Source organism: Neofelis nebulosa, chromosome 8 (genome assembly GCF_028018385.1).
Source record: "Neofelis nebulosa isolate mNeoNeb1 chromosome 8, mNeoNeb1.pri, whole genome shotgun sequence".
Taxonomy (NCBI): domain Eukaryota; kingdom Metazoa; phylum Chordata; class Mammalia; order Carnivora; family Felidae; genus Neofelis; species Neofelis nebulosa.
The window spans coordinates 49813153-49837919 of NC_080789.1; the positions used below are offsets into that span (position 1 = coordinate 49813153).

Here is a 24767-nt window from a genome sequence, read left to right on the forward strand (position 1 = left end):
CTTAGACAGATGCGGGCCATGGGAGAAAGCCAAAGTAGGGTCAGCAATAGGACCTCCCGCAGTGCTGGAAGAAAACTATCAGCAAGAAGTTGGAGGGGAAAGTTGGATGTCTGCCGGTTCCAGAAGAAGTTAAAAATGACTGCTCAAACTCTAGACAAAGCAGTTAGCAAACTTGTTTTGGAAAGAGCCCGATAATAAATAATTTAGGCTTTTAGGGCTATATGATCTGTGTCACAACTACTCAACTCTCTGTTTGTAGCATGAAAGCAACCATAAACAATCCATAAATAAATACATATGTCTCTGTTGCACTAAAACTTTATTAACAAATACAGGTAGCATGCTGGATGTGGCCCACAGCCATACTTCACCAGCTATGCTCTAGACTCATCAGCCTGTCCCAAAGGAAGAGGAAGAAAGCAGGGCAGACCCCAGCTGTGGAAAAGCCCATGAAGACCCAGTCTACCCTAGCATCCTGCCATCCTGCTACCCTCAAGGAGTTAGAAACTGCCTGGCAAGCTGGAGAGGGAGAGAAGGAAAAGCCAGACGAAGAGATATAAAGAGAGAGCAGCAACCACCCTCTCGTCCCAGGAAGCATCCAGCCTGAGGAAGACAGAGCTGAGAAAGAAGAGAATATTTGAATTAAATCCATTTCAGAGGTCTTGGGCCAAATACACTTAATTTCTGAACTCAGAATCCATTTCCAATTTAAAATGACAATAGACCTGTTTACCTAAGAGTCAAAAAAGTCATGACTGAGGTTGAGAAAAAAGAAAATAAGTTATATGTTGATTTAACCACACTTGCTTTTCCAAAATACTAGGGCGTATACAATCGCAGAGTCCAGCATTTTCTTTTCTTTTCTTTTCTTTTCTTTTTTCTTTTCTTTTCTTTTCTTTTCTTTTCTTAGCTGAAGACCCCAGCTATTATGGAGAAACAGGTGGTGACATCACCCACCTCAGTCGCCTTTTGCAAACTCTTGATACAAGGAGCTCACCAAAAAGGCCACTCAGCAGTGTGAACGTTATTGACTCATTGTCCTGTCCAGTTTCTCCAACTGTCCAAGACAGATATTTGGTAAGAGAAGATAACTGAGGATTCTTTTGTCCTGCAATAAATATCATGACTAATTTATGCCTTTCTTCAAGTAAAGTGTGCACACCCACTTAGATGCTTTTAATTTGCCAGCAGGGTCACCTTTCTGAGGGCTCTCGTGCCTTCCCAAGGGCTGCTGGAAAGTTTATCTGTGGCCTGCGATTCAGAGCAAGTGGCTAATTATAGGGGGTGCTGATCTTACTCTGCACTGAATGGGGCCCCTGGAGCATTTGCAAGGATCGGTGGAAAGCTTTATTCATTCTCAGCTCTTACACTAGCGAAGACAACAGTATGAAAATCCATCTGACTTTTGTTAAGACGTCTGATTTGTTGGAGCTGAAAAGGTTTTTAAAGCAAATGGCGTCATCTTCTATTGATCTTAGTGCCTTTGTGCTATGCATGTTATGTCATCAGATTATCTAACTCATTCATCCACCTTTTCCAAAATGTGTGACTCCTCTTCATTGTCTCCAACTGCTACCACACAGACACACTTTTCTTGATAATGGTATAATTCTATTATGGTATTTCCCAGTGTTTTGCTTTGTGTTTGATCACAGTGAAGTTCTCTTCTTAACCTATTAGCTGCCACTAGGGAGCAGGGATACGTGTCTATCTCCTGATTTATACAGTTCTCACAGGTGTCATATGCATTGGATAATTTTTCTTCTTTTAAAATTCCATAACATCCACCCAAGAAATGGCGATGAGAAAAAGAGTGAGAGAGAAAGAGAGAGGAGGTTGATGGTTATATGAATCTTGGTTGACTGCCAACTCCAATAATCATTTTATTTTTGAGAATTTTATATATATGCAATAGCAATTATTTATCTAAAGTTAGTAGTGAATTGGGTTTTTACCCCCTCTTTTGCTTTCTTTTTTCAGCATCTCATTGTCATCAAGAATAAAAGACCCTTGGGGTGCCTGGGTGGCTCAGTCAGGTAAGCATCAGACTTTGGCTCAGGTCATGATCTCACATCTTGTGGGTTCGAGCCCCATGTTGGGCTCTGTGCTGACAGCTCTGAACCTAGAGCCTGTTTCAAGTTCTGTATCTCCCTTTTTCTCTCTGTCTCTGTCTCTCTCTCTCTCCCAAAAATGAATAAACATTTAAAAAATTGATTTTAAAAAAAAGAATAAAAGACTCTTAATCAAAACTGAACTTTTGTCTTCAAAATGTTGGATTATGTGGAAAACTGTCAGAATGCTATTTTCAGGTTTGAGTTATAAATACCATTCTTAATGAAAGGAAAATTAGGTAAGTTCAGCCTTTCCCACTATTCAACATTTCTTTTCTCATTTTCATTCAACAAATACGTAGGGAGAGCCCACCACATTTGAGAAAATGTGGGAAAATACTAGGCCTTGGGATATGACAGAGAAAGAGACAAGGCCAAGAACAGTGTTAGAGGGTGATCAATGTTATGCCAGGATGTAAAAGTAGGAGGAGGTAAGAGGGTGACTTTGTAGTAAACTTAGATTGAGTGGTCTAAGAAAGGCCTCTCTTTGAAGGTAAATTAACACTGGGGACGCCTGAGTGGCTCAGTCTGGTTGAGCATCCGACTCTTGATTTGGCTCAGGTCATGATCCCAGGGTGGTGGGATTGAGCCCCACATGGGGCTCTGCACTGAGCATGGAGCCTGCTTGAGATTCTCTGTCTCCCTCCCTCTGCCCTTCTCCCCAACTCATGCTCTCTTTCTCTCTCTCTCTCTCTCTCTCTCTCTTTCTCTCTCTCTCTCTCAAATAAAAAGAAGAGAAAATAAAGTTGATCTGTGTGATGAGAAACAGTCATGCAAAGATCAAGGAATAATAAACACATTCCAGAGAAAAGTGTTAATGCAAAGCACCTACAGTAGGAACCAATTTCAGGGAGCCAAAAGCAGCTTAGTGTGGCTGGAGAGTTGTTGCTGATGTGAAGATGCTAAAAGTTGAGCACAGGGTCATAAGAGGAGGCCTTCCTAAGAAGGGATAAAGACTGGATTTCTTTTCCCCGAGTTTTAGAAGAACTCAGACAAGAAGGGTATTTAAGTCGGAAGAATAACATAACCATAATCTGATCTACAATGTTTTAATATTGTGTTCTGGCTGCAAAGGGAAGAATGGATGATGAGACAAGATAGAGAATTAATATGGCAACTGTTATATTCCTCCAGACAAGAGACGATGATGCCTTGGGTTAGGGGATAGTAAAGATGTAGAAAAGTGGAAGAATGCAGGATAGATTTTGAAGTAGAATTGGTAGATCTTTCTGGGATAAATGTTGGAGTAAAGGAAATAGAGGAAACAAGAACAATGCCTAGATTTTTGTCATGCCCAGCGGGGTGGGGTAGTGGTGCCACTTACTGCAATGGGACCTAAGGAATAGGAACAGAGTGAGGAGGTCCACAAAGAATGGTTGTTTTAGTGGTATTAGGTTTAAAATATCCTCTGGAGGAGTACCTGTGGGGCTCAGCCGGTTGAGCATCTGACTCCTGATGTTGTCTCAGGTCATGATCTCACAGTCATGAGATTGTGGCACGTGTTGGGCTCTGCACCAACAGCTTGGGGTTCTGTCTCTGCTCCTCCCCTACTCACTCACTCACTCTCTAAATAAATAAATAAATAAATAAATAAACGTTTAAAAATAAATAAAATGTCATCTGGAAACCCAAGTGGAGTCACCAGGCAAGCAGACAGATTTTGGGGAAGTCTGTGCTGGAAGTAAGTATTTAAGGGTGATGAGTATAGAAATGGTATTTGATGCCAAGAGGATAGTTGAAGTCACCAAAGGAGAGAACAGAAAGAAAAGTAAAGAAGAAATCCAAGGTCCAATTGTTTATGTTAAGAAGAAAGAAGCTCCATCAAAGGAGCCTGCAGAAAGGTAGCCAGCAAAAAGAAAAACCAAGCAAATGTGGTGCCACAAAAGCCAGAAAAAGAAAGTGTCCTCTAAAGAAAGAAGGAACCAACTGTACCTAAAGCTGTGGAGATGCCAAGTAAGGGAAGGGAAGAAGGGTGACCATCATAACCAGTAAGCAGCACAGATGGCACTGGCGAGTAGTTCCAGAACAGCCTCGATGGAGGGGTCAGGTCAGAAGCCCAGTAAAATGGGGATGATGTCCTTAACCACAGAAAAGTCACTTAGGACATTTCACTGAAAAGAGAAACAGAGTAATAAGGAAGTAATGGAGGGCAATTTTGTCCCAACAAATATTTATTGGCCAAGTGCTAAGTGTAAGGTGCTGTGCTAAGTACTGCTAGGGAACAGGAAGGTGAATACCACATAGTGCCTGTTTTAAAAAGTCTCACAATGGTTGGTAAAGCATTGGGAGAGTATTAACAGTCACCTGGATTTGTTATCTATTGCTGTAATACTACATAACACAAATGCAGCAAGCATTTATTATTGTTCATAAGCCAGGTGGGGGGTTCTGCTGATCCAAGTCTGGCTCAGTTACTTGGAGATGGGCTTGTTCACATGCCTGTGCTCAGGGCCCTTCCAGTGCCAGGACCTTTGTGAGCGTGAGAGTCACACACCCATGAGACTGGCCCTGATCACTAGTCTGGAAGAAGACCACGTGCCAGAGAAAAGAATGGGGCCAGCATCCAAAGAGGAACAGAGATAATTACTGAAGAGTCTTAACAATACCATTGAGCCTGAATCCAAACATACCTGGTGGTTTCCATCCTAGACTTCCTAGTCATGGAACCCCAAAACTTCCCCTTTATGTTGAATATAATCTGACTTAGGCTCTGTTACTTGCTTGCAACCCAAAGAGTTCTAATACATCCAAGTTAGAATATTTGGACCTTTAAGAAAAAATATCCACTGATGATATAATCAAAGAGAGATTTTTTTTTTTTTAAGGGGGATTTAGGAAAATTCTTTCTCATAGACTGGTTAGGAGAGATAAGCACCTGCTGAAGGGAAGTCCAGCTGGCAAGAATTTCATAATTTAGTTCCTGAGGATAAAAAAGGAGAATCCCATTTCCCTGTCCCCCCAGCTGATAGTGGGTACACACCAGGGCAGCCGGTTGCTTAGTGCCAGCGTCCATTCTGATAAGGAACATCCACATTTTATGATTGTTAAGTATCTTGATGATCACCCTTGCCCATCCCTGCGCTGCAATATATTTTCAATAAAGTGAAATGGCTTCAAAACGCTTGAGAATTCTGTTTTCTGCCTGCCTGTGATGTGTGACCTCAATTTTTTCCACCTTGGATATCAAGATGCAACGGAAATAAATTTGCCTGCAGCCTGGATGAACTGTCTCCCCATGAGAGGGACTGACTTCGCTTGCTCTTCTCCTTTGACCAAGTCGTGCTGAAATAATCAGAACAGACCCGGGCGGAATGCAAATGGCAATAACATCCAGACTGTCAAAGACACAGACAGGAGGCTGACCTCTGGCCACAAAGTGCCAGGAGTAGACAGGCAGGAAGGAAGCCAGGAAGAAACAGGGATATGAGTAACTACAAGAATTATGTTGGCAATGCACGATGTGCCACTGAGTCAACTTGTATTATCAACAAAATCCGGAGGGTCATTGTACTGTGGAATACACCCAAAAAGATGGCTGCTTCCCACCCCCAAACACTGTCTCATCCACTGGCTACTTCTCAAACTTCTGCCCCACACGTGATTCTTTCGTCTAAGGAAATAATCAGGCAAACGGGCAGTGATTGAAACTTCATTTATAACAGAAACAATTCAAAAACAGTCTCCATGTGCAGAGCTTCCAGGGCTCGAACTCACAGACCGTGACATCATGACCTGAGCCGAAGTCGGACGCTCCACCAAATGAGCCACCCAGGCGCCCCGAGAATATTGCTGTTTTGAACAAAATCAGAGTTGTCTTCATCAGAAAGAAGAATGGATATTCATAAGCAACTTGCTACATCTGTCACACAGCTTAAATTTCCTGAAATACGGGATTGTTTAAGTAATGAATGGTACAGCCACGGGATGGAATACTCTGCAGCTGTCTGTAGCTATTAGGAAAGATGCCGTAGGAAATTGTATAGTAAATGTTCTGCACATTTTAAATGAAAAAAGCAAGGTAAAGAAATGTGAATAATAGGATCATGAGTGTGTGTGTGCATGCATGTGTGTATCTCCTTATTCATGCACGTGAAATATTTGAAAGGATGTATAAGAAAGTGTTATCAGTAGTTACTTTTGGAAGATGAGACTGAAAAAGAGTATTACATTCACTTTTCACTTAAATCCATGCTATTTCTTTTGCAATTGGAATCAGAATTTCTTGATATGAAAATACTCCGTTCAAATCTGGTAACTTGCTTCCAGATAGGTCTAAATATAACAACATTCTGGGAAATTTTGCCTCAGCCCTGTCCTCTGAGATCATTAGCAAGAAGTGTGTTCACCATGATTCCAGTTCAGCAAAGAAGGCTCATCAGAAGAAGGAAGCACACCCCCCAGGTGAGACTCCATCTCAGAGAGAAGACACCCAAGATTTGGAGGGCAGCATATCCAGTCCGCTCCACGTTACCCTTTTCTTTAAGGTAAGAAGTATATTCTTGTTTCTAAATTCACTTGACGATCTGATGTGTTTGTATTCACCCTGATGAAAGTCCTCCTTTGTACTGAAGTTAAAAATTTTCTGTATCCCATAATTCTAGTTCTTTTGAGCTGGTAGGAAGTTGGTCACCATCTTCCTCCATGTTGTAATTGAAAACTGGGTGCTTCTAGACGGCTAAAGAAATTAAATGCGTATACCCAGGATTCAAAAAACTAAACCATGGCAACTCAGATGAAAGCTTAACATTTCTTTTGTGTTTTATGTTAACAATTTGTGAGAATTTTGCACTCTGCTCCATCATATAGCTATGACGGAGTCACACAAAAATGATCTTCTCCCAGGGCGCCTGGGTGGCTCAGTCAGTTAAGTGGACAACTCTTGGTTTGGGCTCAGGTCATGATCTCGTGGCTTCGTGGGTTTGAGCCCCACAGAGTTGAGCCAGACTCTGTGCTGGCGGCTCAGAGTCTGCTTGGGATTCTCCCTCTCTCTCTCTCTCTCTCTCTCTCTCTCTGCTCCTTCCTCACTTGTGCTATCTCTGTCTCTCTCAAAATAAATAAACTTAAAAAAATAATCTTCTCCCCCACACTGATATTTACATAAATTGATGCCCTGGGAAGATGTGTCATGTCTTTGCAAAGACCACCTTCAAAACTATATTCCCACAGATTATGCTTCCATATGACCACACCCCACAGACTTCTCAACTTTTCAGTCAACCACCCGATTCTCTTAACCCATGTACATGGGCCTCAACTCTTCAGTCCTTCACATGTTTCCATCATTTTTCTCCAAAGCCTATTCTTAAAACATGGTGCTCAAAAATTCACTGCAGCACCCCAATAAGATATTGTTTTAAAAGGCCCATACTCATGGCCCCCTCTTTCTCTCCCCTTATTTGTACACCCCCTACTTATTTGTACCTCTGTACTTCCTGGAAAAAAAAATGAAAGCACTTAAAAATCAAATCAATCAGTATTACTGAGCCTCTCCACTAAAGACTCATGTGCCATTGTATGGTGCACCACAGGATTAACATGCCAGAATGAAGATACTGGAAGAATAAACTAGAAAAGTCCAAGAGAATTTTTAATAGACTGCATGAGTTACAGAATAGAAAATTGGACAGAAGTCAGTAAGAGATATAGGAAATCAATTAAGTATTGCATAAAGTGACAACCAAATGGTAAGTTTCTAATGCCTGGCATCAGGGCCAATCTGCCCATTGCTTCCCAGCCTGAGTGAGAGGGCACCCCAAGAAGTCTCCTTTGTTCCCTGAGCAATACCAGGCCATCCTGCCTGGCCACACCCCACACTCATATTTTCTAGCCTGTTCTGATGACTCCAGCGTCAAACATCTCTTGTCAGCTGCTGCCTCTGACCTCCTCACTTTGTCCAATGCCAGATATTATAGCTTCTCTCATAGCGAACTTGGTTCCCTGAAACTGCATTCACCCCTCAAATTACACTTGCTCCAGAGAACATCCAGGCATTGTCCAGCATGTCCTCCAGACAAAATCCAGGCTGGAACTAGCCAATAAGATTGAAGTTGCTTCTGGGATGGTGTCAGGCCCTGAAGAGAACTGAACAGTGGTCTGGCAAAATTTCCAGCATATTTTAAAGGGAAATGTTTTTGTCCAGATATACATAGTTGGATTTGAATAATGCACATATAATGGAACTGGAAATGTGTAAAGGATTTGGATAGAAGCTAGGAAAGAATAAGCATAGAATAAATATAAGGCAAAACATGCTTTGAACATTTCATTGTAGGTGGTAATTTTTATTTGGTTGTAAAGAAAAAGTTTCTGATACTCAGGTCAAAAAATAACAAGAAATGTTTCAGATTATGAGTGTCTTTCCCTGAAAACCCTTTAAATAAGATCTTTGCTATCCAGAAGCCAGAGTATACAGTAGATCAGTGGTCTCCAAATCTACTTAATTAATAGCATCAGTAAAGAAGATTTTAAATGCAGATTTCAGACTTAATGAATCAGAATCTTAAAGGAGAACCAGGAAACTCATTTCTAAATCTAAACATCTAAATCTAAATCTGTTTCTGATAATTGTCCAGGTTTGGGAGCCATTGTGAGTATGACATCCTATTGAAACTTCCAGAGCTAAGATCAAATTTTTTTTTAATTTTTTTGATGTCTATTTATTTATTTTGGGAGAGAGATAGGTAGAGAGTGTGTGCTAGCAAGGGAGGGGCAGAGGGAGAGAAAGAATCCCAAGCAGGCTCCGCACTGCCAGAACAGAGCCCGATGCAGAACTCAAAGTCGTAAACTATGAGCCCATGACCTGAGCCAAAATCAGGAGTTGGACGCTTAATTGACTGAGCCACCTAGGCACTCCATAGTTTCAAACTTTTTGTTCTCTAGGGCTGCTCAGTAGTTAACAGGTTTTTGTCTTGCTATATTGAACTTTTAAATAATAATCCCTGCTTTTGATCAAGCCTAATGTCATACACTTTGGAGTATGTTTGCCCCACTTACAACAATTCTTCCTTCTCTAAGAACTTCCCAATCTATCGAGAGGACCCAGCAGACCTTTTTATATGATACAACTGAATTCCCTGGTCTCAGTTTAGTGGAATGGCAATGTACCAAGCTGAGCAAGTGAGAAGCCCCAACCTCCTAGAAATCTGAAATTGGGAGCAAGAATGAAAGTTGGTCCCTCTGTGTGGCTAGACCTTGTGAACATGGAAACTGCTGGCTGCCATCTTCCACTGGGCTGAGACACAGGAAAAGCTGTTCCCCAAGAAAGAAGGCAACAGATGCATAGAAAGAAGCAAGAGACCAGAGAGAGTACTCAGGATTTCCCACAGGTTTCCAGGCAACTATTGCAACCTTCCCAAGGCCCAGCTGCATTCTAGCCCTTGGGTTCCATAAGCCACCCCTCTTTCTTATAATTATTTTGGCTATTCTAAAGATAGCAACCTGCAGCAAGGGATCTACCTAATGTGCCTACTTACACTTGATAATGAATGACATATTCTCGAGACCAGAGACGTTCCGTGTCCCTCCCCCTATGGTGACTGAAGTCATTCTTTTTCCAACTATAACAGTTCGGATGACATATGACAGCTTCCTTTACATTTGAAGATCTATATGCACAACATGTGTCTGTGAATACTGATATGATTGAAAAAATCAACTATGTTCTTTCTTAATATGGAAAAAATGCCCAAACGTGGTCTGATTACAAAAATCATTTTATAAGATTATTTACAAATTCTTCTGGGGAAAAATTACCATTCCTGAATAAAAATGCTTAAAGAATTTTCTGATAAACTTTAATTAGCCTCAGATCTCTTCTGGGAACTTGCTACCCACACTTTCAGTTCTCTGTCAGGAATCAAATGGTATTTAACCAGACATTGTTTTTGTTTATTCCTGTCAAACAAAGACTATCCAGCCATTCTCTTTTCCTAGAAAACATTCTTACCGAAAGAATATCTTTGCATTGGTAAGATCTCTTTGCTTATAGCAGGTATGAAATGAAATTCAATGCCAGCTCATAGCAAAATTGTCTGAAAATTTAAAAAATCATTTGGTTGGGTCTTTGTAAAGTCCTTTTTAGTTTATTGCCAAAGTTTACATTAGCCAATTGGCTGTGACTTTACTTTAGACTGCTTTAGAGAAGTCTTATATTGCTTTGTTCAAAAACATCCAATTTACTTTTGATACTGGATTAGAATATTTGCTGTCCTTTTAGATCTCTTCAAAATCCTGCTGCTATATCATTTGAAATGCTTCAGAACTATGCCTAAAATTTTTGCCTGTCCCCAGCTCTCTCACCTTTACCCCTTGCTCATTTAGAGTGTGGTTTGGCATCTGGTACAACTAATTTGCTCCTTCCAGAAAAAATCCTTTCTGGCATTACTTAGATCCTGATTGCTGGGCATATTACAAAACAACATCACTCTCCTTTTCTTTTGCCAAATAATGTATGTGTGTGTTCATTCATCACATCTTTATTAGTATCCAAAATGTACAAAGTATCCTTTACATTTCCTGTCCTCAAGAAGCTGATGGAATAGATGATAGAAAAACAAACTCAGCCAGGCAACAAACGCAGACCACCTCATGTTTCAGAATGACATTGCACTTAAACACATCAGATGACATCTAAGAAAATTTTTAAATATTGAAAAGAAATGTATAAATGTACTGAAGTCTTTCAAATAAGCAACTAACAGACATGACAGTGTACAAACCAAAGCAGCTGTCCTAAGGATCCTTTCCTCAAAACCCTTCAGTGTCTGCTTCCTTTAAATCTATTCTCCTATCCCAATTCCAGCAAGGGGTTACCTTTTTCTTTGTCTCTCTCAATGCCCTTACCTTAGTCTAACATCCCAAACCTGACTTGTTCTTTCAGAAGTAGCTCCAGGACCTTTCTAGCCATTCAAGGTCTTTGTTGTTTTTGTTGTTGTTGTTGTTGTTGTTGTTTGGCTTTTTGTTTTGTTTTGTTTTGAGCATGTGCAGTTTTATTTTCTTAATGAGTAAAGTCCAAGCCTAGAAGCTGTTCTACCAATCAAACGTCCTTTGCCTTTGCTAGTAGGTCCAAGGGAGTCAGCAAGACCATTTCTACTCACATAACAATAACTCTGTCTCCAGTAGAGCTGTGATGTGATACAACATAGGATAAGGGCCATATACAAGTTTGAAGGTACCAAGGGCATCTAGAAGAGCACAACCTTGTGAGGATTAGCCAAGTTTCATGGGCCAAGGGATGCAAATCAACTCAAAGTTGAGACATGAGTCATGTAGACCACATCAAGCCTGACTAGCACATGGATATAAGACAAGAACTTGCTACACCAGACCTCCCTTTCTGATACTCTGCAGTCTGGCAAAAGCCATTCTATCTGCATTTCTGTATAGCTATGTCCAATTTGCTGATAGAGTGGGCCAAGGTTGTCATGGGCCAGCCACAAGGAAGAGCATGGAAGAGTTTGTGCTGGTAGAGCAACCTACCTGTGCAGAAAGGAGTAAACACAGCAGGCCTGAAAATGCCTCTTTCTAGAAAGGCCTGCTACCAAGCTTGCCCTCTGACTGACACATGGGAACTTGGATTTCAGGACAACTCCCACCATTCCAAGAACTGATACTAATGGCTTACTCTGCAAAATTGTGCAAACCATGTGATCTATGCTGAACATCTGCTTTCTTTCTGGGAGTCTAGAATTTTAGTGTATTCTAAGGAAAGTAAGTCTATGTGGCCAGTTTCCAGCAAGAATCCTGGACATTGAGTCTCTAATGAGCTTTGCTGGTCACAGCTCATTGCTGAGGAAACCAGGTACAAGGAAAAGTTAAGATGGCAGAGAAGTAGGGGGCTCTGGGCTTTCCTTGTCCCTCAAACACAGCTGTGTTCAGATCAGATCGCTTAGAATACCCAGAAAATCGATCTGCGGACTGACAGAAGGATCTCCACAGTTGGAGGGAGACAGCTTGGTAGGTATGAGGTGTGTGGAAGTGAGTTGGGGGAGAGAAAAATGGTAGTGCTGTGGAGGAGAGGGAACCTTCTGTGGAAAGACAAAAGGGAGAGAAAGAGAAGGTGTTGAGAAAGTGTGGCATTGAGTTAGCACAAGAGGAAAACCTCTCTAGACCACAGAGAAGTACTGAGTGTCCCAGTTATTTTTTTGCAAATGGCATTTGAAGCTCAAACCGTGATGTTTGGAAGTGTGCAACTTTCTCTGGAGCAGAGCCGTGGTGTGCATTCCTGGGGAGGAGGGTGCTGGCCCTGAAGAGCATAGCAGGGTGCAGCAGTCTCAAGGGTGCACTGAGAGAGAATAGTCCCCTTCCTGGAGGACTTTTGGAAGAGGGTTTATTGCATTCCAAGGACAAAAGACACTGCAGGCACTAGCCAAAGGCCTTTCATCAGCAGGGTGCAGAGGCACACCCAGAGAGAATATAACCTTTGCTGCTTTCAGCAGTGCTACACCATAGATTTCATGCACTGTGCAGGTGTGGGGCTGTTTCTCGGGGACAGAAGACTTCACATAGCATAGAGGGGCCCTACTCTGGAGGAGGGAGTCCTTTAAAATTCTTTTTCAGTTTATTTATTTATTTGGAGAAAGAGGGAGAGAGAGAGCATGAGCAGGGGAGGGGCAGAGAGAGAGGGAGAGAGAGAGAATCCCAAGCAGGCTCCCCACTGTCAGCACAGAGCCTAACGTGGGGCTCAAAGTCACAAGCTGTGAGATGATGACCTGAGCTCAAATCAAGAGTCGTTTGCTTAACCAACTGAGCCATCCAGGTGCTCCATAAGATTTTGGGTTTTGAATTCTAGCCACCCACCAAGGAAAAAACGCAGGAGAGTTGTGGCTCAGGGTGAGCTTACTGCCCTCACTATTTTGTGACATCTGTCTGAACAGAAGGTATGTGAGATCCACAGTCAGAGAGGAGACAAGATTGGGGAGGCACAATTTTCCCCCAATACCAGCACGGTGGGAATTCAGAGAGCAACACAGTGGTTGCCCATGGAGACAGAACCCACTTATGCCAAACCCCAAATCCACTCACCCCATGCCTGGCAACTGCTTATTTACTGGGGCAAGACTGACTCTAAGCCAAAGCAGCAGACCTCTCTTCTAGAAGACCAGTGCATCCAACACCCCCCATGAACCAAGTGCACTGAAAATCCAAGACTTCAAAGTGACACCTACAGTTCTTTTTGCTTTGTTTCTTTCTTCTTCTCTTTTTTCTTCTTGAATCAGTCTTCTAGTTTCTTATTTGTTTTTTTTTTTTTATTTACTTTTCTCCTTTTTTTGGATTAGGCTTTTTTTAATTCTTTTTTTGTTTGTTTTTCTTTTCTTCTTCTTTATTCTTTCTTCTTCTTTGGAATAATCCTTATAGTTTTTTGATTCTCTGATATTTTTTGTCCCCTTTCCTTTTCTCTTTTTTAAGGATCAGGCCTTCTCCCCAATGTTTTTTCCAGGGGTACTTCAACAAACAAATCAAAGCACACCTAGTTAAAGGTCCAAATGCTCCACCACTGCAAGGAAGGAGGAGCTCTGCAGAGGACTGACCATGAGAAAGAGCAGCCAAAATGCAACAGCAGAGTGCATACAGCAAGTGCCAGAAACACTTTCTGAAGTTCCAGACCCTGGACAGTGTATGACCCCTTTTTAATATAACAGTACTCTCAGGTACAGGAAACATAACAGGCTTTTAAAACACACAAAAGACAGATGTAGCCAAATGATAAGATGGAGGAACCCCTCCCACCCCACCCCCCTCCCACCCCACCCCCCTCCCCACACACACACATAAAGTAAGGCCAAGAATAAGTCACAGCCAGGGACTGGGTCAAAAAAGATCTAAGCAATATAGCTGAACAAGAATTTAGAACAGCAGTCATAAGACTCCTAGCTGGGCCTGAAAAAAAAGCATAGAAGACACCAGAGAAACACATGCTACAGAGATCAAAGACCTAAGAACTAGTCAGGATAAAATAAAAAATACTGTAAGTGAGTTGCAAAACAAATGGAATACAGTGACAATGAGGATTAAAGAAGCAGAGGAGAGAAGAGGTGAAATAGAAGATAAAATTATGGAAAATAATGAAGTTGAAAAAAAGAGGGAACAGAAATTAGTAAGTCATGAGGGGAGACTTAGGGAACTAAGTGATTCCATGAAATGAAGCAATATCCACATCATAGGAGTCTCAGAAGAAGAAAAGCAAGGAAAAGGAGTAGAAAGTTTATTTGAACAAATTATAGCTGAGAATTCCCCTAATCTGGGGAAGGAAACAGACATTCAAGTCCAAGAGGCACAGAGAACTCTGCCCAAAATCAACAATAACGGGTCAACACCATGACATAACATAATGAAACTTGCAAAATATAAAGATAAAGAGAGAATTCTGAAAGCATTTAGGGACAAATGGTCCTAAACCTACAAGGGTAGGCACATAAGGTTAGTAGTAGACCTGTCCACAGAAGCTGGGTAGGCCAGAAGAGAGTGGCAGGAAATATTCAATGTGCTGAATGGGAAAAATATGCAGTCAAGAATCCTTGATCCAGCAAGGTTGTCATTCAGAATGGAAAGAGAGATAAATACTTTATCAGATAAACAATAACTAAAGGAGTTTGTGACCATTAAACCAGCCCTGCAAGAAATTTTAAGGGGAACTCTGAGTGAACAAAAAAAAAAAAGAAGAAGAACAAAGCAACAAAGTCTACAAAGGATCAGACAATAAATATCACCAGAAACACCAACTCATCAGGTAACACAATGGCACTAAATTCATAACTTTCAGTGATCACTCTGAATGTAAATGCACTAAATGCTCCAATTAAAAGACATAGGGTACCAGAATGAATAAAAAAACAAGACCCATCTATATGCTGCCTTTAAGAGGCAGACTAGATTTTAAAACAAAGACTGTAACAAGAGATGAAGAAGGGCATTATATCATAATTAAGGGGTCTATCCATCAACAAGATATAATAATTGTAATTATTTATGCCCCCAACTTGAAAACACCCAAACATATAAATCAATTAATAGCAAACATAAAGAAACTCATTGATAATAACACCATAGGAGATTTTAATACCCCACTTACAACAATGGACAGATCATCTAAGGAGATAATCAACAAGGAAACAATGGCTTTGAATGGCACACTGGACCAGATGAACTTAACAGATATATTCAGGAGGGTGCCTGTGTGGCTCAGTCAGTTGGGCATCTGACTTCAGCTCAGGTCATGATCTCACAGTTGGTGAGGACAAGCCCCGCTTTGGGTAAGCCCAAGCCCCACATCATTTGAACATGAGCCCTGCTTCGGGTGAGCCAGCGCTCTGCTTCTGGTGAGCTCCAGCCCAGCTTCAGATAAAAACACAAGCCCCAGGTGAGCCCTGCTTTATTCTCTCTCTCTCCCTCTCCCTTCCTCTCTCCCCTGTACCCCCCCACCCGCCATCATGGGATTCTGTCTCTGTCCCTTGCTCACTTGCACCCTCTCTATCTCAAAAAAAAAAAAAAAAAAAATATATATATATATATATATATACATATATACATATATATATACATATACATATATACATATATATACATATACATATATACATATGTATACATATATATATACATATACATATATACATATGTATACATATATATATACATATACATATATACATATGTATACATATATATATACATATACATATATACATATATATATACACATATATATATATATATTCAGAGCATTTCATCCTAAAGCAGCAGAATACACATTCTTTTCAAGTGCACATGGAACATTCTTCAGAATAGACCACATTCTAGGTCACAAATCAGTCCTCGATAGATACAGAAAGATCAAGATCATACCATGCATATTTTCAGACCATTAGTGAAAGTCAACCACAAGAAACAATTTGGAAAGACCACAAATACATGGAGGTTAAAGAACATCCTACTAAAGAATGAATGGGTTAACCAGAATATTAAAGAAGATATAAAAAAATACACAGGTACAAATTAAAATGAAAACACGACACTCCAAAACCTCTGGGATGCAGCAAAGGTGGCCCTAAAAGGGAAGTGTATTGCAATAGAGACTGATCTCAAGAAGCAAGACTCAAATACACAACCTAACCTTACACCTAAAGGAGCTAGAAAGGGAAGACAAATTAAGCCTAAATTGGTACAAGAAGAGAAATAATAAGGATTGGAGTAGAAATAAATGATATAGAAACAAACAAAAAACAACAACAACAACAACAAAAACCTAGTAGAACAGATCACTGAAACTAAGAGCTGGTTCTTTGAAAGAATTAATAAACTTGATAAACCCCTAGCCAGACTTAACAAAAAGAAAAGAGAGAGGACCCAAATAAATAAAATCATGAATGAAAGAGGAGAGATCATAACCAACACCACAGAAGTATAAACAATCATAAGAGAATATTATGAAAAATTATATTTCAGCAAACTGGGCAATCTGGAAGAAATGGATTAATTCCTAGAAACATACAAACTACCAAAGCTGAAATAGGAAGAAATAGAAAATTTGATCAGACCCATAACCAGCAAAGAAATTGAATCAGTCAGCAAAAATCTCCCAAGAAACAAAAGTCCAGGGCCAGATGGCTTCCCAAGGGAATGCTACCAGACATTTAAAGCAGAATTAGTACCTATTCTTCTCAAACTTTTCAAGAAAGTAGAGATGGAACGAAAACTTCCAAACTCATTCTATAAGGCCAGCATTACCTTGATTCCAAAACCAGAAAAAGACCCTGCTAGAATGGAGAATTACAGGCCAATATCCCTGATGAACATGGATGAAAAAATTCTCAACAAGATACTAGTAAATTGAATCCAACAGGACAGTAAAAGAATTATTCACCACAATCAACTGAGATTTATTCCTGGGCTGCAGGGGTGGTTCAATATTCACAAACCAATCAACGTGATACACCATGTTAATAAAGGAAAGGATAAGAACCATATGATCCTCTCGATAGATGCAGAAAAAAGCATTTCACAAAATACATCATCCGTTCTTGATAAAAACCCTCAACAAAAAGCATAGAGATGGAACATACCCCAACATCCTATACGAAAGACCTACAGCTAATATCATTGTCAATGGGGAAAAACTGAGAGCTTTTCTTCTAAGGTCAAAAACAAGACAGGGATGTCTGCTCTCACCATTATTATTTAACACAGTACTGGAAGTCCTAGCCTCAGCAATCAGAAAATAAAAATAAATAAAAGGCATCCAAATCAGCAAGGAGGAAGTCAAACTTTCACTATTTGCAGACAACATGGTACTCTATGTAGAAAACCTAAGACTTCACCAAAGAACTGCTAGAACAAATACATGAATTCAGCAAAATTGCAGGATATAAAATCAATGTACAAAAATCTGTTGCATTTCTATATACCAATAATGAAACAGAAGAAAAGGAAATCAAGGAATCGATCCCATTTACAATTGTACCCAAAACAAGATACCAAGGAATAAACCTAACCAAAGAGGTAAAACATCTGTACTCTGAAAACTACTGAACACTTACCCCCAAAAATGGAAAAGCATTCCATGCTCATGAGGTGGAAGAATGAACATTGTTAAAATGTTGACACTACCCAAAGCTATCTACATTCTTAATGCAATCCCCATCAAAATACCACCAGCATTTTTCACAGAGCTAGAACAAACAATCCTAAAAATTGTATGGAACTACAAAAGACTTCAAATAGCTAAAGCAATCCTGAAAAAGCAAAGCAAAGCTGGAGGCATCACAATTCTGGATTTTAAGCTATATTACAAAGCTATAGTCATCAAGACAGTATGGTATTGGCACAAAAACAGACACATAGACCAATGGAACAGAACAGAGAACCCAGAAATAGACCCACAAATGTATGGTCAACCCATCTTCGACAAAGCAGGAAGAATGAAAGGAGCGTCTGGGTGGCTCAGTCGATCAAGTGTCTGGCTTCGGCTCAGGTCATGATCTCATAGTCTGTAGGTTTGAGCCCTGTGTCAGGCTCTTCACTGACAACTCGGAGCCTAGAGCCTGCCTCAGATCCTGTGTCTCCTATTGTCTCTGCTCCTCCCCCACTTCTTTCTCTCTCTCTCAAAAATAAATAAACATTTTTTAAAAAGAATATCCAATGTTAATAGTCTCTTCAACAAATGGTATTGGGAAAACTAGACAGCAACATTCAGAAGAATAAAACTGGATCATTTACTTACACCATACATAAAAATAAACTCAAAAATGCATGAAAGACCTAAATGTGAGACAGAAAACCATCAAAATCCTAGAGGAGAACACAGGCAGCAACCTTTTTGGCCTTGGCCACAGCAACTTCTTACTAGACACGTCATCAGAGGCAAGGAAAACCAAAGCAAAAATGAACTATTGGGACTTCATTAAGATGAAAAGTTCCTGCACAGTGAAGTAACCTGTCAATAAAACTAAAATGCAACTGATGGAATGGGAGAAGATTTGTAAATGAAATATCTGATAAGGGGTTAATATCCACAGTCTACAAAGAACTTATCAAACTCAACACCCAAAAAACAAAGAAGCAGTAAAGAGATGGGCAAAAGACATGAATAGACACTTCTCCAAAGAAGACATCCAGATGGCCAGCTGACACATGAAAAAATGCTCCATATCACTCATCATCAGGGAAATACAAATCAAAACCAAGATGAGATACCACCTCACACCTGTCAGGATGGCCACAATTAACAACTCAGGAAACAACAGATGTTGGCGAGGATGAAGAGAAAGGGGAACCCCTTTGCACTGTTAGTGGGAATGCAAACTGGTGCAGCCTCTCTGGAAAACAGTATGGAGGTTCCTCAGAAAGTTAAAAATAGAACTACTCTATGACCCAGCAATTGCACTACTAGGTATTTACCCAAAGGATATAAACATACAGATTCAGAGGATTACATGCACCCTGATGTTTACAGCAGCATTATCAACAATACCCCAAATATGGAAAGAACCCAAATATGGATAATGGATAAAGAAGATTTTGTATACACACACACACACACACACACACACACACAATGGAACATTACTCAGCCATCGAAAAGAATGGAATCTTGCCATTTGCAATGACATGGATGGAGTTAGAGTGTATTGTGTTAAACAAAATAAGTCAGTCAGAGAAAGAGAAGTAGCATATGATTTCACTTACATGTGGCATTTAAGAAACAAAACAGATAAGCATTTGAGAAGGGAAAACAAAGAAAGAGAGGGAAGCAAACCATAAGAGATTCTTAAGAGAACAAACTGAGGGTTGCAGGAAGGCAGGTGTTGGGGGGGGGGGGCTAAATGGGTGATGGATATGAAGGAAGGCACTTGTGATGAGCAATGGGTGTTATATGTAAGTGATCACTAGATTCCACTCCTGAAACCAATATCACACTATATGTTAACCATAATTTAGACAAAAATTTGGAAAAAAATTTAAAATGAATATATCCTTGCATTCAGATCAAAATATCCAAGGAAGTAGGATTCTTAGAAATCCATTCCAGCATCTTCCATCCGATTAGAAGTCCATTTTACATACACTGGAATTCCTTTAAAAAAAAAAAGGAAAGAAAAGAAAACACTGCTGTTCTTTGTATGTGTCCTTTCAGAGCTGGTTTTAGCACTTCTCCTAAGACACTGCAAACATCTTAGTCCCTAGTTCAAACAGCTGGCTGTAATGGACCTGAACTCATGTTTCACTGTGAGACTTAGAAATTAGTAATGATCCTGCTTGCTATTAAGTAAGAACTCAGATTCTGGCAAGGTAGTGCTCTGTCAACATATATCAAAATGCTTACTCCCTAGTGACCTTCTCCTCTTTGCATATATTCACAAGAGTTATAAAACAAATGCCAAATGCTGAGCAATAAAAAACCTTCAGTTTATATTTCAAACGTCAGTTGCTCTACAAAAACACAAAATAGTATTGCCAAAATATGAAACAAAGAGAAGTACGAATAACTTCCCTAATGACTTCCTTTTTTCCAGGAGCTCTTGGATCACTCAAAGGACTTGACCCTATATTCTAAAAACTGTCATTCTTAACTTCTGCCAAATGAAAAAAGCAGAGGTCAAAGACAAGGGCTCTTCTAAAATGCACTGCTATTTAAGGACTCCTTCATGATCAGAGTTCAAAGCCAGCAGATTTCAATGAAGTACTACAGCTCATTTGGCTATCTAGGATAAGTTTTTATTTTGCAAAGATAGGGGTGTGTCTTAGGTATAGAAAGAGACCTCATCTTGCTTTATATTTGGCTGCCAGAGACATGATGAAATTTGCTAGATGCAACCTCCTTTGTCTTTGCTGTGCATGTCTTTGGCCTTGACCTAAACTTTGCTAACCTTTCAAAGTTAAACCTCCTACTACTTCCCAACATATACCTTAAGCTTCTATCATATTTGAAATTTTCAGTTGTGTAGATATGCCAAGGTCTTTTACATTTCTGGGTCTTTGTACACAACCTTTCTCGATCTGTATGTATTTCTCCTTCCTTTTCTACCTTGAGGAAAACTACTCATTCTCCAAGAAATTGATCATACAATTCCCTTGGTGAAACCTTCCCAAATTTCCCAGTTACTGGCTCCCTCCTCTGTTGCCTTTTGGGGAAACCCTGGATATAGCACTTAGGATATTATATTTAAAAAAAAATTTTTTAACGTTTATTTATTTTTGAGACAGAGAAAGACAGAGCATGAACAGGGGAGGGTCAGAGAGAGAGGGAGACACAGAATCCGAAACAGGCTCCAGGCTCTGAGCTGTCATCACAGAGCCCGACGCGGGACTCGAACTCACGGACCGCGAGATCATGACCTGAGCCAAAGTCGGATGTTTAACCGACTGAGCCACCCAGGCGCCCCAGGATATTATATTTTAAGTGTGTGTGTGTGTGTGTGTGTGTGTGTGTGTGTGTATGCATGTGTTTCTCCCCTGCAGCCAGGCTGTGAGTTCTTTGGGGCAGCCAACTTCATTCATCTTTGTATATTTATCACTTGGTAGCTTCATAAATGCTGATCAACTGAGTAAAGAATCAGAATTGAGACTTCAGGTGTTTGACTCCAAGTACTAACCTCTGGACTGTTAAGATAAAGAAAACTGAATGTAATACATTGTAATGTGTTGGATATTCCATTTATAGCATTTGAAAAGGTTTGACACAAAAAAAAATTGAAGAATTTTATATACCAAAGGAAGCATCAATTATGTCCTACCTTCTTTTAAATACAAACAGGCTGTATATCAAAATTTTCTTCCCTCTCGGGGTATTAGAGCCTATACTCTATAAATTTTGTTCATGGTTTATAGAGTATAGAACCCTCTGGAGCCCAGCCCCCCACCCCCACCTCATTGAGCTTGTGTGCTCAGGGAGGTCTTTACACACCGAGGGAATGTTAATACCCAAGCTTTATGGAAGATTGACTGTAGAAAAATTAACTGATGAAGCCCAGGACCATAGGAAGAGAATTATGGTATCTGTGGCTATTTATCTCCAAGAAGATTTACTATCTCACCTGAAGACATACGCTGCTGTGTGACAGGAATTTATTTACAGTTCAAGCCTGACCTTTTTCCATGTTGAGGGAGATTGCATTACTGGGTAGCTTGGGGATTTATTGTCCCTGTTTAGCCGCAGTGACATTTCCTGACTATTGGCTGCAGAAGCCCTTCTAAGCTCAAGCACAGAAAATCCTGACCCTGATGTCCCACCTCTACCTAGGGGCACATTTCTCGGGGCAAAGTATTAATAGGTTTAAAGGACAAAGTTTCTTGGAAGAGAGCGAGAGCACAGGGGACAGACAGCGTGATGCCTTGCCACCTCCTGTAGAAATCAAGACGAGTAAGTTCAAATAGAGTTGGGTCCCTAGAAGCCCTGCACGGTGAGAAGACAGGTGGCAGATGTGAGGATGTGAAACCACAGGAAAATGAAATAGGACCCCCCTCTCTCTGTCCCCTTTGGTGTCCCTTTGCATCGAGTCACAGCACCAGTTTTCCAAACCAGAGAAGCAATTCTCAAACTGGCTTCTGCTTCAATTGCAGGGACTCTTTATCCATATACTGAACAAATGCCAAGCAGCTCCCTGTATCCCAGGTATATTTTAAATTTCCTTTTGCTAAATCCTTATTTCTTTTTCCCTCCACTCTCACCATTTCTATAAACCTTGGGAGTTTTTTAAAAATATTTTTAAAATATTTCCAAGGAAATTCCAAATTAAAAAAAAATAAAAAACCTCACAGACTAAGAAAACACAACGTATTGGTAATTGTGATTAATAAAACAATGTTCCCAATTAAATTAGATAGTGAAATTGATTCAATATAGGGACATTTTAAACTGAGAGAACTGTTTATATGAACTGAATTTACGTTATTGTTTCTAATGTTTTTAATCTTTATTTATTTTTGAGAGAGAGAGAAAGAGAGCAGGGGAAGGGCAGAGAGAGGGAGACACAGAATCCAAAGCAGGCTCCAGGCTCAGAGCTGTCAGCACAGAGCCCGACGTGGGGCTCAAACTCACAGACGGGGAGATCATGACCTGAGTCCAAGTATGACGCTTAACCGACCGAGCCACCCAGGCTCATATGAACTGAATTTGAAGAGTCACTTCAAGTAGAGCCTGCCTGACTTCATTAGATTCACAGAGATAAATATCATATGCAGCAATTAGCCAAGAGAATGTCATTCCAAGACTGCCTTTCCCCTCCTGCAGTGTGTTCCATTTATCACAGTCGTATATAAAATTTCAAGCCACAATGGACAGGAATTACTGTGTTCTTCCAACGGCATTTCTTTTAAAATTACATGCATCTTTCATTCATGTTGCAAGTTACATCTACTGCTTCAAAGTATGGAATGAAAAGCTAGAAAGAAATCTAGTTATCATCTTGGACAGAGTTTTTCCAACCCATTTGTTAAGCAGAGAAACTCCTCCCACCCCCTCCCCCAAAGGCACAACAAACTTAAAAAAGCAGAGTTTCTCATCAGGAAGGTCTTAGAGACCCATTTCTTTGGGGCTTCCTCCCTTCCGTGCTATTGGCTGGCCCCCAGCCCAAGAGCTCCTGGAATATCAATGTAGGGTATAGAAGTTGAAAGCAGATATCTGGGGGGAAAAAACCTCTCATTTTATGGTTAAAACGAATCTACAATAGTTAAACTACTTTCTTAAATTGACACAATCAGCTGGCTGCTAACCTGAAACTAGAATCCAGGTGTCTACGACACCAAACTAAACCAAGCAGTAATTTGCTGCTGCCTTCATTGTCCAAGATAGAAGTCATTTTTTATTACATAATTCGATATAGCAGTTAATGAACATCTGTCAAGCCACAGTCATGGCGTTTCTTCTGTTAAAAATAGAACTGTTGTACTACTCACAAGAGCCAAGGTATGGAAACAACCTAAGTGTCCATCAGCAAATGAATGCATAAAGAAGATATATGTACATATATACACATACACGCAATGGAATATTAGCCACGAGAAGGAAGGAAATCCCACCTTTTGTGACGATATGAATGGAACTTGAGGACATTATGCTCAGGGAAATAAGCCAGAGAAAGGCAAATACTGCATGGATCACATATATGTATCATCCTTTTTAAAAAATCAAACCCATGAAAACAGAATGGAAAAGTAGCCAGGGGCTGGGGGTTGGGGAAAATAGGGAGAGGTTGGTAAATGGGTACAAACTTTAAGCTATGAGATAAGCACGTCTGAGGATCTAAAGTAAAACATAGTGACTGTAGTTGATGGCACTGGATTGTATAACTAAAATTTGCGAAGAGAGAACTTAAATATCCTCACCAAAATAAATAAATAAGGAAACAAATAAATAAAAAGTGAGGTGATGGATGTTTTAATTAACTAGACAGGGGGAATCTTTTTGCAATGTGTAAGTTTTTTATTGTCACCATGATGTACATTTTAAATATCTTATCATTTTACATGTGAATGATACCTCAATAAAGCTGAAATTAAAAAAAAAAATTAGGCGTATTCCACATAATCTATAGCCATGTATCTCCACCAAGAACAACCCTCTGATTGTCAAATTTGTCTTATGAACAACTAATAATGATTTAAAAAACATTAAAAAATATAAAGTGCATAATTGAGACATAAGAATATGAAGTTGTTTCCTAAAACTGAGAACACGGATCCTTAAGTCTTATTGCCTAAACACTGGGTGCCTGTCTATGTAACAGTTGCCTCTCGCCAGACATCACTGATATAATGTCACAGACAAAAGAGGCAGCCAATGACACAAAGAAGCAAATAGGGTCCACAATTGAAGTGGTCTCTTCAGACATTCAGATGTTCAGAGTGGTGGCTGGCTGTATGTTCATTGTTTGTTTTCTACAGTAAGCTTGTATTTCTCACCATTTACATCAACCCTGAACTTAAGGTAACTATTTCCTGTTACTGTTCATTTTACTTTGTCCTGGAAAAAAAGAGAAAAGGAGATAAGGCATTTCTGGTATAGTATAAAGTGATCCAAGCTAATTAAATGCAGTAAGAGCCAAGTGACGGATTAGCCTTTCATCCCATTAGCCCACATGCATAAACCAAAGTCATAAACATTTAGCAAGTTCTTTGTCATTTATTTTAATGCTTTTTAAATGTGCTAAGGAGAAAAAATTT

General features: G+C 40.0%; 1 long non-coding RNA gene across 1 annotated transcript in view; it reads left to right on the plus strand.

Moving 5' to 3' along the window:
- The first annotated feature begins 1977 nt into the window (after positions 1–1977).
- LOC131519248 (uncharacterized) overlaps positions 1978–24767 on the plus strand; it is a 30368-nt gene continuing 7578 nt past the window's right edge. The window contains exons 1-2 of the long non-coding RNA XR_009265556.1: positions 1978–2036; positions 6378–6595. This is a non-coding gene — a long non-coding RNA (uncharacterized LOC131519248). The remainder of the gene's footprint in view (positions 2037–6377; positions 6596–24767) is intronic.